A 17,866-nucleotide genomic window follows, 5' to 3' on the forward strand; every position below is an offset into this window, starting at 1 on the left:
CTTAAATTTACATTCGAATGGAGCTACTCCGCGCTGACATTCTTAGATTTAAGAATCGAAGTGAAGAAAGGGAGATTGGAAACCTCTACGCATTTTAAAAGCGTAGATAGTAACAATTATGTCCACAGAGAAAGCTGTCACCACATTAAATGGAAGAACAACATCCCAAAGGGGCAATTGTTACGAATGAAAAAGAACTGCTCCAACCCCTCTAAATGGGAAGAACAAGCCTCAATAATCAAAGAAAAATTCATAGAGAGGGGATACGATAAAGAAATGCTGGACCAGAAGCTAAGTGAAGTAAGAAGAACAGAAAGAAAAGAACTAACGAAATATAAAGATAAAATCAAAAAGAATTTTATGGAGGATGATTACAACATAGCAATGATAACCGAATACAGTGATAATAAACAGATTATAGAAAACATCTTTCGGAAACATTGGTCATTATTGAGAGATGATGACATAATAGGAGACAAATTGCCAGAACACCCGAGATTTATATACAGAAAAACAAAAAATCTGAAAACCAGACTGGCACCAAGCCTCCAAAAGAAAAAGAAGGGAGGAACACAGGATATACATGGAGAGATGATAAAAGGGTTCTTTCCCTGCCACACTTGCAAAGCGTGTAAATGCGGTACTAAAACATCCAAATTTATCTCCCATAACACTAAAGAGGAATTCAGAATAAAAGAGATGATACGCTGCCAAGACAAGGGTATAATATATTTGTTACAATGCCCGTGCGGACTCCAGTACGTTGGACAAACGTCAAGAGCCCTCAGAGAAAGAATTCGTGAACACCTGTTGATGATAGAAAAATTGAACATGGACACACCGCTTTACCAACACTTTACAACTAAACACAATGGAAATACCAAAGCATTGAAATACATAGGAATACAAAAAGTTGTGAAAAACTGGAGGGGTGGTAACTTTGAGAAACTGCTCCTGACCAATGAATCCAAATGGATTTTTCAAATCGACTGCCTATATCCAAGAGGTCTTAATAATAAAGAAGACCTCTCACACTTATTGAACTCCTAGGCAAAAAGATGAGTAGTGCAAACAGAACAGAGGCCTGTGTATAGTAAGTTTAAAGTGTTGCGGTCAACAAACATCAATGAATGTTATGAAGGACATATAGAAGACCCGGTCTTTGTGACTCCGGTCATTAATCTCTGAATTTCCCCCTCCCTGAATTTCCTCCTCCTCATATACTGAAGCAAGAGAGCAGAATTCCTAAAGACACTCAAGATCCAGCTTATATATAAAAAACTGGAAGATACCCCTCTCTATTATAAGTTAAATGTAGTCTCATATGGTGTTTTCTCCCCTATATTGGGGAAAGACAACTCTTGTTGATGACAAGCTGAAGGATCTGTATTAAATGATCCCTATGAAAGGCCGAAAAAAGACTCCCTACAGTCTAATTACAGCCAGGTGATAGAAGTGTTCCCTATGACTCCTAAGCTAGGGTATTTAAGACCCTATGATTCCTAAGCTAGGGTATTTAAGACCTACCTTAGAGTACCCTCAATCTATTTTGAGCAATTGAATCCTCTGAATTTATACAAAAGTACCCCTATTCTATTTTTAGCAATTGAATCTTTAAAAGCTTATACAGGAATGCCATAGAATACAAGCCCCTCTGAAGTATATAGATGATACATATATACGCAAATAGCGAATTTTCAATCTCTTAGAATTTTTTCTGTCAGACTACATACAACCATAGTCTGCACGCAGTCATCAAGTAACAATTTTCGATTAGTCGATTAAACAAACACTCTCATGAAATTAACACTCTCATGTACATACATGCTGATCCAAGAAATTGGTAAAATATATACAACGACCTAACGTTTACCAATAAGAAACTTAATAGCCTCGATCTCCTTAATGATAAAAACGTATCCCCAAAATCTCTCATCCTAGTTATTATGGTAATAGAAGTAGAAGCTGACAATAGTATATATAGTTGTAAATATAAATCTTTAAGATGTGTTTTATACAATTATATATAAGTTCTTATAATAATTCTTAAGCAACTATGTTTATATATCTTATCAAAGATAACCAGAAGGCTCCTAAACGATTCCACCTCTCTGTGCTAACTAAAATTAGTTAGCACCAAATAGAACTAGCCTTTGAATAAAAGATTCAAATCAATGAGAAAAGATTACCTCCTATATATTAGTATCCCATGAGAAAAAGATCTTAAAGTAATAAGATGAAAACTGTTACTCATATTGCATTCACTCATATATTGGTTATGTAATTACTCACAAATTCTTAAAGAATTTGTACCAACAAAGGAAAGACTATAATGCCATTCTCCCTTCTTAATGTTACACATAGATAGACACTCGAAGAAATAGATTTCTTTAAAATTATATTTTTTATTATTACAAAAAAATTTTTGCACATTTAAAAACATTCTCTCCATCTCTGTATGCATTAAAAATTTTTTCTATATAACAAAAGGATGTGCGAACTGAAAATTGTAATAACTAAATAGATTCAAAGCGCCAAAAAGACCAATAAAATGGCATAAAAGGCGAGGTCTGAGTAGCGCACTTTCCCTCCATTTGAATGAATGAGACCGGAAGTGTTTGAACTGAAACTCCGGAAGTAATGTACACACGAACACTCTGATTCCAGCTACAAAGAATCCCATCATACCAACTGGTACCATAAGCCAGTACTAAGATAAGTGAGATCTAAATAAAGACTCTGATAAGATCAAAAACACACATTTTTTTAAATAAGAATAGATCGAGAAACCGGAAGTAATAAACAAACACTTCCGGGTCACATTTAAATAACTAGCTATATAAGAGCTCTGGAAATACATGATACCAGTCTTGATAAAGGTCTAGCACAGACCGAAACGCGTCGACTGGTGAGTTTTATTTCAATTTGTTATAAGATTAAGAAAACTATCTGCACTATTGTATATTTATTTTTTAGGTATCGCTGAAACTAGAGAGGACTAGGACTTCCGGTTTCTATACTCCAACTCGGCTTCGGCTGCAGAACCATCACGCTAATATTAGCAGAAGGTTTCAAAATTTATTTTTCTATTTTGATGGATTGACTGTTCATTACAGGAACGCTTATACTAGCAGAGTTTTTTTAAAATAACTTATCTGCTGTTGGATTGACTGTTCATTTATTGTTTTTTTACCTTTTACACAGTGGCCACTGTTTTTTTGAATCATTTGGTTTGCTCTTAATTTCAAGGGTTCTTCACATTTGTTCATTTGCCTGTTTTGCGTTTTCATTTTTTATATGATTATTTTCTGAACACAACTAAGGGGTTCCACAGTGTTCACAGAGTTTATATATTTGTTTGTTAGTTTTACCGTAATTATTTCACGCCATTAATTACAGTTCAACGTTGCTCACATTATCACAGATTGTGATTTCTGTTTTCTAATTTGCTTTGATGTCCCACGCTATTTTTATTATCTAGTGTGCCTTTTTTTATTTTCATCTGTATTTTAGTTTGCTACCACCACGCACAAGTTGTACCACTCACGAACATTTATCACCATCACTGTTTTGGACAACTATACAAGTCAGATAAATTATGAGGATATATCTCACATCATATACATCTTATATGCTGCTATAACTAGCAGAACCATCCTACGCTGCTGTAACCAGCAGATTCAATCTATCTATACCTAGATTTCTGTTTGATGTTTGTATATAAAGATTTTCCAAACATCAAGGTTTGCTAACATAGGCTGTTATAAGAACGGCATTTATTGTATGTCACACACGCCACAGCAATTAGCAAAGCAATTCTGATTTCATTTAATTTTGAAAGTAATATCTTGCTACACCACATAGACGTCTTTTAGAACACGACACATGTTCCACCTTTTTTAATTCAGATATTGCCAATGGGAAACTAGGCAATACGAGTGTTTTATTCTAGCCACTGATCAAGGCTAGTATTTAAATTTCGGTCTTTTTTATGCAGTTTTAATATCTGTCACTTGTTTTTATCTGTTTTTATTTCTGTATGAATAAAATGTATTTGTTATAAGATCGTGATTTTCACTATCATTGGCTCAGACCCAGCCTTTATTTGGCGCTTTGGCAACCTCTATTATTTTCTAAACTGCTCTTTGACTACTAGGAGTCATATTTCCAAAGCTAAGGTCTTTTTTCTAGGTAGGCGCTTAGTGTTTCCCATCACATACGCTATGTTTCCAGATATTGGTTTTCTATATATCTGTGATTTGACTTTATTCGTGTCAGGAGCAATACTGAGTTCAACATCTAGAAAATTGATTTTCATTTGATTAGTTTCAAAGGTGAATTGTAGATCCCAATCATTACCATTTAAGAATTCAACAAAATTCTTAACAGTGGTAGTGCTGCCCTTCCAAACCAGAAGTAGATCATCAATATAGCGATGATAACTCTTTATGCAATGAGTATATGGATTAGTATCTCCATAAATCATGTAGAGCTCAAACCATCCCATCACCAGATTGGCATATGAGGGTGCAAATTTTGCCCCCATCGCGGTACCTTGTAACTGTAAATAAAACAAATCTTCAAATTTGAAATAATTGTGAGTTAACAGATATTGCAGAATTTCTAAAATAAATGCTATAAATTCCTCGGTGTAATTAGACCTTTGTTCAAGGAAGAATTTTATAGCTAGCTTGCCCATGGTGTGTGGGATGGAAGAGTAGAGTGCTACAACGTCAATGGTAAGCCAGGTGTAATTGTCTTCCCATGTGAAATCATCAAAAATCTGAAGCACATGCTTGGTATCTTTAAGAAAACTGGGTAAGGAATAGACTATAGGCTGTAAAATGCTGTCTAGCCATTCAGACAGAGGCTCACAAAGTGAGCCTATGCCTGACACTATAGGTCTACCTTTAACGTTGATGATACTTTTATGAACTTTGGGCAGCACATGGATGATAGGGGTAACTGGGTTATCCACTACAAGAAACTCAAAAGTTTTTACATCAATATGGCCACTTTCTAGGCCATCATCAAGAAGAGATATTAATTCTTTCTTGAAACTCTGTACCGGATTACATGGTAAAACCCGATAGTCATTTGGATTATTGATTTGTCTCATAATCTCACCTTTGTAGGACTTGACGTCCCACACCACCACACTTCCACCCTTGTCAGCATTTTTAATTACAAGGTCAGAGTTAGATTTTAATGAGGACAATGCTAGTTTCTCAGATTTTGTCAAGTTGTTTTTCCCTGTATAGGGTTTTTTAGATAATTCGATAAGGTCATTTTCGACTCTCTTTTGAAAAGAGACCAAAATGTCACCCCTCGATTGTATGGGGTAAAATTTCGATTTTGGCTTGAAGCCAATATGTGCATTTTGTGTCTTCTGTATCTTGGTCTCTGAAGAAAGACTCTGTTCATTAAGTGAAATTAAAAATTCAATGTCTCTAATTTCAGAGAAATCTAAATGCATTGAATTAGACGCAATATGGTCTTTGTAAAATTGAGAAATACTTGTAGGGACTTCACTTACATTTTCATTGTCATTAGTTTGTTCATTTGTCAGTCGAAAATGTTTTTTCAAAGTTAGTGACCTTATAAACCTATTGATGTCAACAAGAGTCTGAAAAAGATTAAGGGCGCCATGTACTAAGCTTCGAAGTGACCGTCCGTCTGTATTTACCGTCCGTCTGTATATGTACTCTAGAGCCTGAAAAAAGCATCATTGAAATAAGTTTATATGCAACAAGAAAATTGATAAATAATTAAATCCTTCATAAGTATGGCATATTAAACGTATATATGAATATAAATTGGTGTTTCAGTCATAGATAAATACTATGGCAATAGATAGTCACAATAGAAGGTCACTGTACTAAATGCAATCAAACAATGACTAGAAAAATATATATGCGATTTTAAGAGAGTGAGTAATGTAACCAAAATATAAATTTGAAAGTTCAGTTTGTAGTCCCTCTGATTGGACCAAGGACCCTTTTAAGCAAAAGCAGATATACGGAGAAAAGTTCCCAAAAAGGAAAAGAGCATATGCTGAACAAAAAAACTGTCCTGTGAAACAAGCTTCCCATATGCTTGTAATGGTTAGGAAAGGCAAAAGAGAGTTCAGGACAAAGTTAGTTGTTAGCTGGATTCATTTGTTGGCAAACAAAACAAAGTGTATGTTTTTTTTTTTTTTTGTTCAGCATATGCTCTTGTCCTTTTTGGGAACTTTTCTCCGTATATCTGCTTTTGCTTAAAAGGGTCCTTGGTCCAATCAGAGGGACTACAAACTGAACTTTCAAATTTATATTTTGGTTACATTACTTTCCAATCATCTTGACCGTATTTAACATGTTTTTGTTTTTTGCTTTTGCTTTTGTTTTCTCCTTTTGTGGTTTTTTTCCTTTTGGATTGCCTTATTACTCACTCTCTTAAAATCGCATATATATTTTTCTAGTCATTGTTTGATTGCATTTAGTACAGTGACCTTCTATTGTGACTATCTATTGCCATAGTATTTATCTATGACTGAAACACCAATTTATATTCATATATACGTTTAATATGCCATACCTATGAAGGATTTAATTATTTATTAATTTTCTTGTTGCATATAAACTTATTTCAATGATGCTTTTTTCAGGCTCTAGAGTACAGTTAACAACATTGTGAACATCTAACACAAGGCACTGTTGAACCTTATATTTTATACGTAACAGGTACACTGTTAATCTCATGTTATTTTCAATTTAACCTCCTTACCATTTTTGTGTGTTTAACACATATAAGGTTATGTCTCACTTTTACATAGTATTAAGACCACCCCTTTATCAAATAATGGTCTAGTCTGCCTATGCTCTTTTCAATTACCTAGATTAATTTCTTAAATAGGAAAAGGTATTTGTTTGTTCATTTCCATCATTGATAGATTTAAGAAAGGTTTCCCCTCCCCCCTTCTTTGCATATATAAACTATAGGCCCTATACTTTTAAGATATAATATCTAGGTCCACCTAGGAGCTTTTTTGTTGTTCTATTTCTGTTTTATCTTATTCCATATTTTGATACTCAAATTAAAATGAACACAATTCTATACAAAATGACCTGCCATTTCCTTGCATACTTGAGTATGCAAGTATGAATACATTCCTGTACAGATTGCTATAAGTGTTGCCAAATCTGGCTTAGGAATTTTTTGTATATTTTGTATATTAATACTCCATTTTTAAGGCTACTTGGTTTATGTTTATCTACACAGATTGTTTATAACTTTAGTATTGATATTCATTACACTATTTTTTGAATAGAGTTCCCATTCTGTTCTTTGGGTATAATTATTGCTTATAATGGATGCTGATAATATGCAACAGGCGGGACAGCAATTTTATTCAATGACAACCATAGCTGATTTAGATCAGCTAGAACAAGACTTTGAAAACATCTTTAATGAAACTTTTAGCACTAATACACTTAGTGATAATTTTCAAACAATGGAGAATCTGATGAAAAAGGAATTGAGACTTAAATGGGATAAATGGACCCTAGACAGATATATAAGATTACAGATGGTACCTAGAGGCCTACGAATAAAAAAGTTCCCAACTTTTTCATCAGATGATCCTGAGTTTATCAAAAGATGGAATGACTCTTTGTCTGACTGCTCTTTTAAATCAATGACTCTGATTATAGAGTACAAAGACATACAACTAAAAGCAGTGAGGGAACAAATTATAATCTTACAAAGAGAGTTAGATCTCAACACACTTGAGAAAAACTATAAGGAACTAGACAACATTCTTACTAACAGTATAGCACAACTTAAAAAAGACTTGATCGAATGCAAGCATGAAAAATTCTTACGAGATCAGTCTGACTATAGTCAAGACAGAGTATACATCTGGCAAAGACAACATAGAAATAGATCTAGGGATCGCAGACGCAGATGGAAAAAGAATAAAACAACAACAAACACAGATACTTGGAGTGAGACAGGTACTGATACAGATGAGGCCAACAATTCTGATCAATGCACTCAAGACAATGAAACATCTACATCACAGGGAATACCTCCTAAATCAATCTTGAAAAATTCTAAAGATAATACCACTAAATCAGTATCTTTCAATGCGAAAAGTAATGAACAAATTACACCATCAGCGAATAAATATCGAGTTGCACTAGAAAATAGTAATACACAAGTAGAGCAGAGTGAAACTAATTTGCTAGACCAGGTTTTTCAGGTACCCCCAATGAACCCCAAAAATCGAGGGAGAGGGGCTCATCAAAGAGGGGGTCAAAACGTGAGACAACAAGCCCGCTACTCCTTAAGGAGAGAGAGAGGTCAAAACAAATACCATCTACAATAGATGGATTGTTAGCCCTCCCAGATACACAACATAGTGACATTATAATTGATGCCAACTATGATCACAATGTGATCAACCTTACTGATTATCAGTTAAGCAGCATTCAGCTCAAAGTCCTAAGTTATGGACTGGGGTTTGTACCTTCTAAGAGGTTTAATCTTTTTCAGACTCTTGTTGACATCAATAGATTTATAAGGTCACTAACTTTGAAAAAACATTTTCGACTGACAAATGAACAAACTAATGACAATGAAAATGTAAGTGAAGTCCCTACAAGTATTTCTCAATTTTACAAAGACCATATTGCGTCTAATTCAATGCATTTAGATTTCTCTGAAATTAGAGACATTGAATCTTTAATTTCACTTAATGAACAGAGTCTTTCTTCAGAGACCAAGATACAGAAGACACAAAATGCACATATTGGCTTCAAGCCAAAATCGACATTTTACCCCATACAATCGAGGGGTGACATTTTGGTCTCTTTTCAAAAGAGAGTCGAAAATGACCTTATTGAATTATCTAAAAAACCCTATACAGGGAAAAACAACTTGACAAAATCTGAGAAACTAGCATTGTCCTCATTAAAATCTAACTCTGACCTTGTAATTAAAAATGCTGACAAGGGTGGAAGTGTGGTGGTGTGGGACGTCAAGTCCTACAAAGGTGAGATTATGAGACAAATCAATAATCCAAATGACTATCGGGTTTTACCATGTAATCCGGTACAGAGTTTCAAGAAAGAATTAATATATCTTCTTGATGATGGCCTAGAAAGTGGCCATATTGATGTAAAAACTTTTGAGTTTCTTGTAGTGGATAACCCAGTTACCCCTATCATCCATGTGCTGCCCAAAGTTCATAAAAGTATCATCAACGTTAAAGGTAGACCTATAGTGTCAGGCATAGGCTCACTTTGTGAGCCTCTGTCTGAATGGCTAGACAGCATTTTACAGCCTATAGTCTATTCCTTACCAAGTTTTCTTAAAGAAACCAAGCATGTGCTTCAGATTTTTGATGATTTCACATGGGAAGACAATTACACCTGGCTTACCATTGACGTTGTAGCACTCTACTGTTCCATCCCACACACCATGGGCAAGCTAGCTATAAAATTCTTCCTTGAACAAAGGTCTTATTACACAGAGGAATTTATAGCATTTATTTTAGAAATTCTGCAATATCTGTTAACTCACAATTATTTCAAATTTGAAGATTTGTTTTATTTACAGTTACAAGGTACCGTGATGGGGGCAAAATTTGCACCCTCATATGCCAATCTGGTGATGGGATGGTTTGAGCTCTACATGATTTATGGAGATACTAATCCATATACTCATTGCATAAAGAGTTATCATCGCTATATTGATGATCTACTTCTGGTTTGGAAGGGCAGCACTACCACTGTTAAGAATTTTGTTGAATTCTTAAATGGTAATGATTGGGATCTACAATTCACCTTTGAAACTAATCAAATGAAAATCAATTTTCTAGATGTTGAACTCAGTATTGCTCCTGACACGAATAAAGTCAAATCACAGATATATAGAAAACCAATATCTGGAAACACACTCTTGCATGGTAAGAGCAACCACCCACCCAAAGTTCCTTATGCAATTGCTAAAGGACAATTTATCAGAGTTAAACGAAACTGTTCAGAGAAATCTGATTATGCCACTCAGAGTAAAGATCTTACCAAAAGACTCTCGCAAAGAGGCTATAGTAAGACAACCGTTACAAAGGCAAAAATAGAGGTTGACTCTATAGACAGAAGCATTTTGCTTACAGATAAATCAAAAACAAAGAAGGAGCCAGTTGATCAAGTGACGTTTGTCACACAGTACTCCTCGGACTACAAAGAGATCTGCAAAATCATACGTAGACACATGCCTATGCTTCAAGCAGACGAAGGCTTAACAACAACTTTAGAAAAAGGGTGTAAATTTTCCTATAGGAGAGGTGTGACTATAGGTAATCAGATCTCGCCCAGTATATTGCCCACAAAACCATCCAGTTCCAACTCCTGGTTGAATTCTAAGGGGATGTATAAATGTGGGTATAGTGCTTGCATTCCATGCAGCTTTATACACAAGGGAAATGATTTTTCGTCTGCTGTCACCAATAAAACATATAAAGTTAATGGATGTGTAAATTGCAGATCCAAAAATGTAGTATACTTGATTTGGTGCACATGCACAAATAAGCAATATGTGGGTTGTACCACAAGAGAGGTTAGAGAACGCATTAGGCAACATTTGTCAGATATAAAACGGTCAGATCCATGCTCAGACATGGCTAAACACTTTATTCAAAGGCATAACAGTAGTAATACTACTTTCAAATGGAAAGTCATTGAGCAAGTTAAAGTAGCCTCCAGAGGTGGCGATACTAATAAGGCTCTGTTAAAACAAGAGGCTTTTTGGATCTTTACAATGGAAACACGCATTCCAAAAGGTTATAACTCTGTTCATGATGTTATAAACTTTTGGGAATAATCTTTATGTATTCCCCCCCCCTTTTTTCAACACTTTCGCCATCTTAATCATATATTATAAATTAGTTATAAATTAGTTATTCATTTATGCTTAGGTCTTCTTATGCACATGCATATATAATTTACATATAATAGCCAGAATCAGGACATATTAATGGGTCACTGTATGCATTCATGTACTTGTGCACAGGAGCGTTGTAGTACTCCATCGTTTGAGACCACGCTCTCTAACCACACAGCACATTTTTGTACATACATGCATATATATGTATGGCCAATATTTCTGAACTATGCATATGTTCCATTATATTTTCCTTTTTCCACCATTTTTTGTTTGGTTTCTGGTCATTATTATTATTATATATTTGTATATGTATATTCTGCCGTTTGCATTTAACTCAATTTGGTTTCTCTTTCTTCAATTTATGAAGTTATATATTTCAATTATAATAATAATTGTGTACTAAAGGTATAGAAAATTTTGCAAACAGATATTCTAACTAATTGAACTTATATTGTCTATGTGCCAAAAATAAGTTATACTGTACCTAAGATGAATTAATTAATTTATCATTTTGTTTCTGTTTGTATCCTCTGCATTCATGTGTGTAATCACAATTGTTACTGATTGATTACCATTTCTCAAGTAACCAATAGGGTTCAAGTACTGCTTTTAAATGTTGGCGGTTTTCTACATAGAATCACTGTCTAAGATTAAGGCCATTGGCCGAAACATGTCAGACCTTTCTATTGAATCCTGTTAATACTTTTTAGAATTGACCATTAAAAATTGGAACTTTTACTTTTAGACATTGGCTACTCGCTCCTTTATTTCTACAATTAACTTTTCCCTTTATGAGTAAGCCTGTCAGCAAAGGTAAGCAGTGGAATGTAAGGCGGTTTTCTCAGCCTTTTTTCCTTTTACCGAAGTCTGGAGCACCTCCTGGATTGGAGGAATGGATTGATCTACGTCACGGACGTGCTTGGCGTGCCCTGTGTCTGAAGTCTGAGCCTGTGTACTGGAGTCTGAGCCTGATTCTCAGAAACGGAGTTCGTAGAAGGTGTGGAGGTAGAAGCTTGACCGGTCTTCCTGAGGTGCAGCGGTGGCGGTACCGACAGGCGGGTACTTGGTGAGAGTAAGAATTAACCCCTCCTTCCACAATCAATTACTCCTCGTTACAGCTTTTTCAGCGCAACACAGGCAGCCTCATACACTTTACACTTTGTTTTGTTTGCCAACAAATGAATCCAGCTAACAACTAACTTTGTCCTGAACTCTCTTTTGCCTTTCCTCTATATATATATATATATATATATATATATATATATATATATATATATATATAAATTTATATCTTTTAAGCTTTATTAAGGCAATTTGCATATACAGTATGTACAAACATAAAGAACAAATCATATTAATTAACTAGTCATATTGAATTTCATCCAGAGGTGTAACTAGAAACCACAGGGCCCAGGTGCAAGAATCTAAGAAGGGCCCTGCCCCCCCCCCCCCACACACACACCCAAAAGTGAATTTGATACATTTTTTTAACATTTAACATTTAATACAAAAAAAATGGGAATCAGATTACATGTCTGCAAAAGGAGGTACCCTGTGCCCACAGTCTGTGAGATGGTCTGACCCCCATTACTGTATATAGCGACACTGTTTAACCCACCAGTACTGTATATAGTGAGTCAGTGACACAGTCTGTAATCTGCCGGTGAGATTGCTGGCCTGACCATACCTGCCCCAGTACTTTATAAAGTGACCACAGTAGTCTGTGACATGGTCCAGCCCCCCCATACTATATATAGTGGTATGACCCCCCCTGTAGTTTTGCCCCTGATTTCATCAGAATATAAAAGGGACATTAAACCCCATTTTTTTCTTTCATGATTCAGATAGAGTATACAGTTTTAAACAACTTTGGTATTTACTCTTATCATCAAATGTTCTTTGTTCTCTTTGTATCTTTTGTTGAAAATAGAAGGCAGCGCTATTTCCTAGCGTGTAGTGCTCCAGACACATACCTATGTATATCTTCCACAAAGAATACCATGGGAACAAAGCAAATTTGATAATAAAAGTAAATTGGAAACATTTTTTTGCGTTTCATATCCCATTAAGTCCATTTTAGTTTGTACATGAGAATAAAAATGAATAAAGTTCCCATCACTGCCTTACTGAGGCTTTTAAACGGGATGCATTTAGACTGGAAAAACAACTCAGGCTGCAATTGCATAACATTAGTAGTAAACATTTCCCACAAAATGTATCATGTTCCTAAAGGAAAATTGCTTTACTGCTGATGTTGTAAAAGGAATAACCAACATAAAACAAGGATGCAAACCAAAACAAAGCTGACAAAAACAAATAAAAAATAAACACATTTAAAAAAAAAAGCTAGTAAACAGTTATACAAAGCCCAGCAGTGGTGATTTAAGTATATATCTTGATACTCTATGTTCTCAGCTACAAAACATGCAAGCTGGAGGGAAATATGACCATGATATACCCATACCAAGAGAATATGGTGACCATAAGATGATTTTTATTCAGTCTCTTCCCTTTAACTATTACCAAGATGTAGCTTAAATAAATTATTAGGTGTCATAGACCATGGCTAAACTGTTATCCGATGGACATTTGTCCAACTGACATTTGTGTGACGGATAATATTCAGACAGACAAATGGCTGTCGGATAACAGCCCGGCCACAAGATAGATAGATTAGATAGATAAATAAGATAGATAGATTAGATGGATAGATAAGGATAGATACAGTTTTACCCAGACAGAGAACCACAAGACGTGTGGGGTGGGACCCATGGTTAGATTCCCAGAGGCAGTTGCGGCGCCCGAGGCTCTGATTAGAACAGAGCACTCTGGAGCATATCTGCCCCCCGCCAAATTTAGAACATAGTATCTCGGACATATGTCTAACGGACAAATGTGTTTCGGCATTCTGTCCGTCGGCCTTCTGTCCAAGAACTGTCATAGACTAGTTGCTTGAAAATGGTAAAAATATATATATATTAATCATTTGCATGTTTAATGTTAAACTTTGCAATAGACTAATAACAAAAATCCCCAAAATGTCCCTTTAATATATTTTTCTTCATGGTATTAAAATTTTTGTATAAAACGATCGTTGTTTTCCCTATACACCTAGTAGAGGTAGTTTTTTTGCTCATTAACATCAGTATTTCGCTTGCTAAAAGTTGTTTATTTCTTTTGTGGGAACTGAACAAAAACTGACTTCAATGGTTGCTTCAAGGGACCCTTAGCTAAAGTAATATAGCAAGCACAAAATGAGAATCTGATACTTTTATAACAGACACTAGTTCTAATAATTTTATGACTGTCCAAAATTATTACAGTCTACAATGTAAATAAGGCCTAATTGTATGTATATTCAATCTATCTACTATTTATCTATCTATCTATCTCTCTATCTATCTATCTATCTATCTATCTATCTATCTATCTATCTATCTATGTATCATCTATTTATCTATCTATCTACTATGTCTGTGTGTCTGTCTATCTATCTTTTTATCTACTACTTCCCTTTAAGACTTATTCAAAGACCATGTTGAACAGATATGCTTGTATAGTACATAATAACTGATAATAATAATAATAACAGAATAGTCTCAATGTGGGTAAAATATGTTCTTTACAACAAATATTAGAAATCACAGAATAATTGTGGGTAATCTACTATACCTTTCTCAAAATAAATTGTTGTTCTGTGAACAATTAATTTACATTGGTTCTTCTGTTGTTAGCAATATCCACTCTGAACATGACTATTAATACAGCATAAAAAATGAGGCATAATAGTAAATTGCAAAAAACATTATAGAACATAAAGATTGCTGTGTAAACTCAGACTATCAGCTTGACATACTTAATCACCTTATTATCTGACCTCATAGACTGATTGTGATGATCCTATCAAATAATAATCATAAAATCATGACTTGATCTCTAACTACTCAATAATAGGTAAATGTCCCAAATTAGTTTGTTTATAAATAGTGCAATAATGGCTGGTCTATTATAAAATAGACAATGAAGTGCTGAAGATGTGAATCAATATTGATCATATTTGTTTAGTATAACTTGTTAAACACATAATGCTACTTATTGTAGATTTGTTGTTCAGCAACTAATTGTAATGCCCATTGGCAATACCCGTTATGTAAGTCAACCGGTACAAAATCCATTGTATCCATTAACTGTACAGCATATAAGGTATGGCAAAATGATTCATATATATGTTGATAAAATTATGATCTTTATAAAGCAAAACACTGTTAATAAATCTAGATAGTCTATTAACCCTTTTAGCTTCTACCAAGGAGGGAGGGACAACAGTGCAAAGCTCCTAAACAGTGACTTCAATGAATGCCATACAGTTGGGAGCTCTGCTATGTAAATATACCAGGTTAACAATCTTATTCTTTAACAAGATTAGTTTGACATGAAGAAAGGGGTTGTTTGGAAATAAAAATCCAAGAGAAAAAAATTACCAGTCCTAGTTCACTTACGGCTAGATTTGGAGTTCGGCGGTAGATGGGTTGCTAACGCGTGTTTTATGTCTAACGCACGTCATTGTTTGACTCCGGTATTTAGAGTTCAAAACAGACCATCTAACGATGTTCCTAACGCGTGTATGTCACACGCGTAATACTGCCCGCGTAAGACAGTCTCCCATAGAGATCAATGGGAAAGCAAAAAAATAGCTTTTTTCACCTAACACTCGATCTCGCGAGAATACATATGACGCATACCACATCATGCACAACAATAACACGCCGCAAATGTCACAACAACAATCAATCAACAAAGCACACAAGCATTACACATTCACAAGCGGGGGGATTTGAAATAAAATTTAATACGGGGAATATGCATATACTTTAAGATGCGGAAATTCGCAAAATAACAACAAGGAATAAAAAATATATACATACACTAGAAAAATAATCGCATTCAATATAACTATATATTAGGACAAACATACATATACAACACTTCACTAATAACATACCATCGCAAATTCACATTTAAAAAGAATACTATTGGACAATGTTAGAGAAAACGACCACTATGACATCATCGCATTCTACACATTCGACAAATACTAACTCCAAATGAGCATGCGCAAATTCATACAACTAATACACATTGCACTAATATTAATTGCTAATAAAGCTCACCTGAACACAATTTACAACGGAAATTGGTACATCATTAAACATTTACACAGGGTATATAAGCACCACACAAGCAGGGCTTCTTTGACTGTGTTGCTGGTGGGTCTTTGGAGATTGGAGGTTTAAGATTAGAGAGTTGGTGCATTATTGTGAGTGAGTTAGTGTTAGCGTGAGAGAGTCAGTTGTTAGTGTTATCGTGAGTGAGTTAGTGGGAGTTAGTGGGAGTGGGAGAGAGTCTGTTAGTGGGAGCGTGAGTGAGTTAGTGGGAGTTGTTAGTGAGAGTTGTTAGTGGGAGCGTATGTTAGTGGTAGTTAGTGAGAGTTAGTGGGAGTGTTTGTTAGTGAGAATTAGTAGTAGTGTGTTAGTGAGAATTAGTAGTAGTGTGAGTTAGCGAGCGAGTGATTTTTCTGTACACGTAACACATTTACACGCAAACACATTCAATACATACATACACTTATCAATAACACTACATACACTCCATACCCCCTACCCCCTCATACTACACTCCATACCCCATTCCCTGTAGTCACATTCCCTTTTATCCCATTTACTCTTATCCCATACCCCATACCCATCCCATACCTATCCACTAGTTACATTTAGTTTACATATCCTCCTTTTAGTCTTCTTCTTCTTTTGGTTTATTTAAATACTCCTTACCCTCTTTGTTTTTTTACATCCCTCTCACACTTTCAGCACTTTTTTTGTCTTTTTAGTTGTTTATTTTGACCCCCTTTCATTTCATCACACTCACTTTTTGTTTGATTATTTGGGGTTTAGTTTAGGGAACAGATGGAGGCCAGGCAGGGGAGAGGTAGAGGGGGGAGGAGAGGGAGGGGGAGAGGAACAGGGCAGGAAGGGGGGCAGGAAGCGGGGGTGGAAGCGGTGGGTGGACCCAGCCACTTGGTTCAAGATATACAAGTGGGTGGGCCCAGTGGCGGACAGAGTAGGGCTTCACAGTCCGGGAAACAGAGGGCATCGTCACAGGGGAAGGCCAAGGCGACTAGGGAGGCGCGGTTTTCGATGGAGGAGAAGGAGGCCCTCATAGAGGCCTATATGGCCAGGTATAGGAGGCTGCAGCACCAGAAGACTACCCCGACTGACAAGAGGAGGCTCTGGAATGAGATAAGAAATGCAGTCAATGCAGTGGGTGGCCGGAACAGAGATCTTGATTCGATAAAACATCGCTACCGGGACTGTAAGATGGATCTCAAGAAAAAGTTAAGCCTGGAGGCCCGACATGCCGCAGGAACCGGTGGCGGACCTGCCCTGGAAATAGAGTACTGCCGATGGGAGGAAATGTTGCGGCCCAGCATCTCCGAGGTGGAAATAGTCGGTATCGGAGGAATTGATACCGGGAACCTGCCACTCTCATCTGACGGTAAGCTCATTGAACAATAAATTCACATACGAATGTATTTCAAGGGACACTATACGCAAACCTTTACTTTCATGATTGAGGTAGCGAATACAATTTGACAAAACATTCAAATGTACTTATATTACCTAATTTGAATCATTCTTGAGATATATTTTAATGAAGAAATAGCCATGCACACGGTGAAACAATCACAGGAGGCAGCTATATTCAGCTAACAATCAGCATCTTATAAGCATATTTAGATATGCTTTTCAGCAAAGAATATCCAGAGAATGAAGCTAATTAGATAAGAAAAGTACATTAGAAAGTTGATAATAAATGTATGCTTCTAAATCATGAAAGATAAAACATTGGGTTTCATGTCCCTTTAAGGATCAGATTAATGCTA

Source organism: Bombina bombina, chromosome 7 (genome assembly GCF_027579735.1).
Source record: "Bombina bombina isolate aBomBom1 chromosome 7, aBomBom1.pri, whole genome shotgun sequence".
NCBI lineage: Eukaryota > Metazoa > Chordata > Amphibia > Anura > Bombinatoridae > Bombina > Bombina bombina.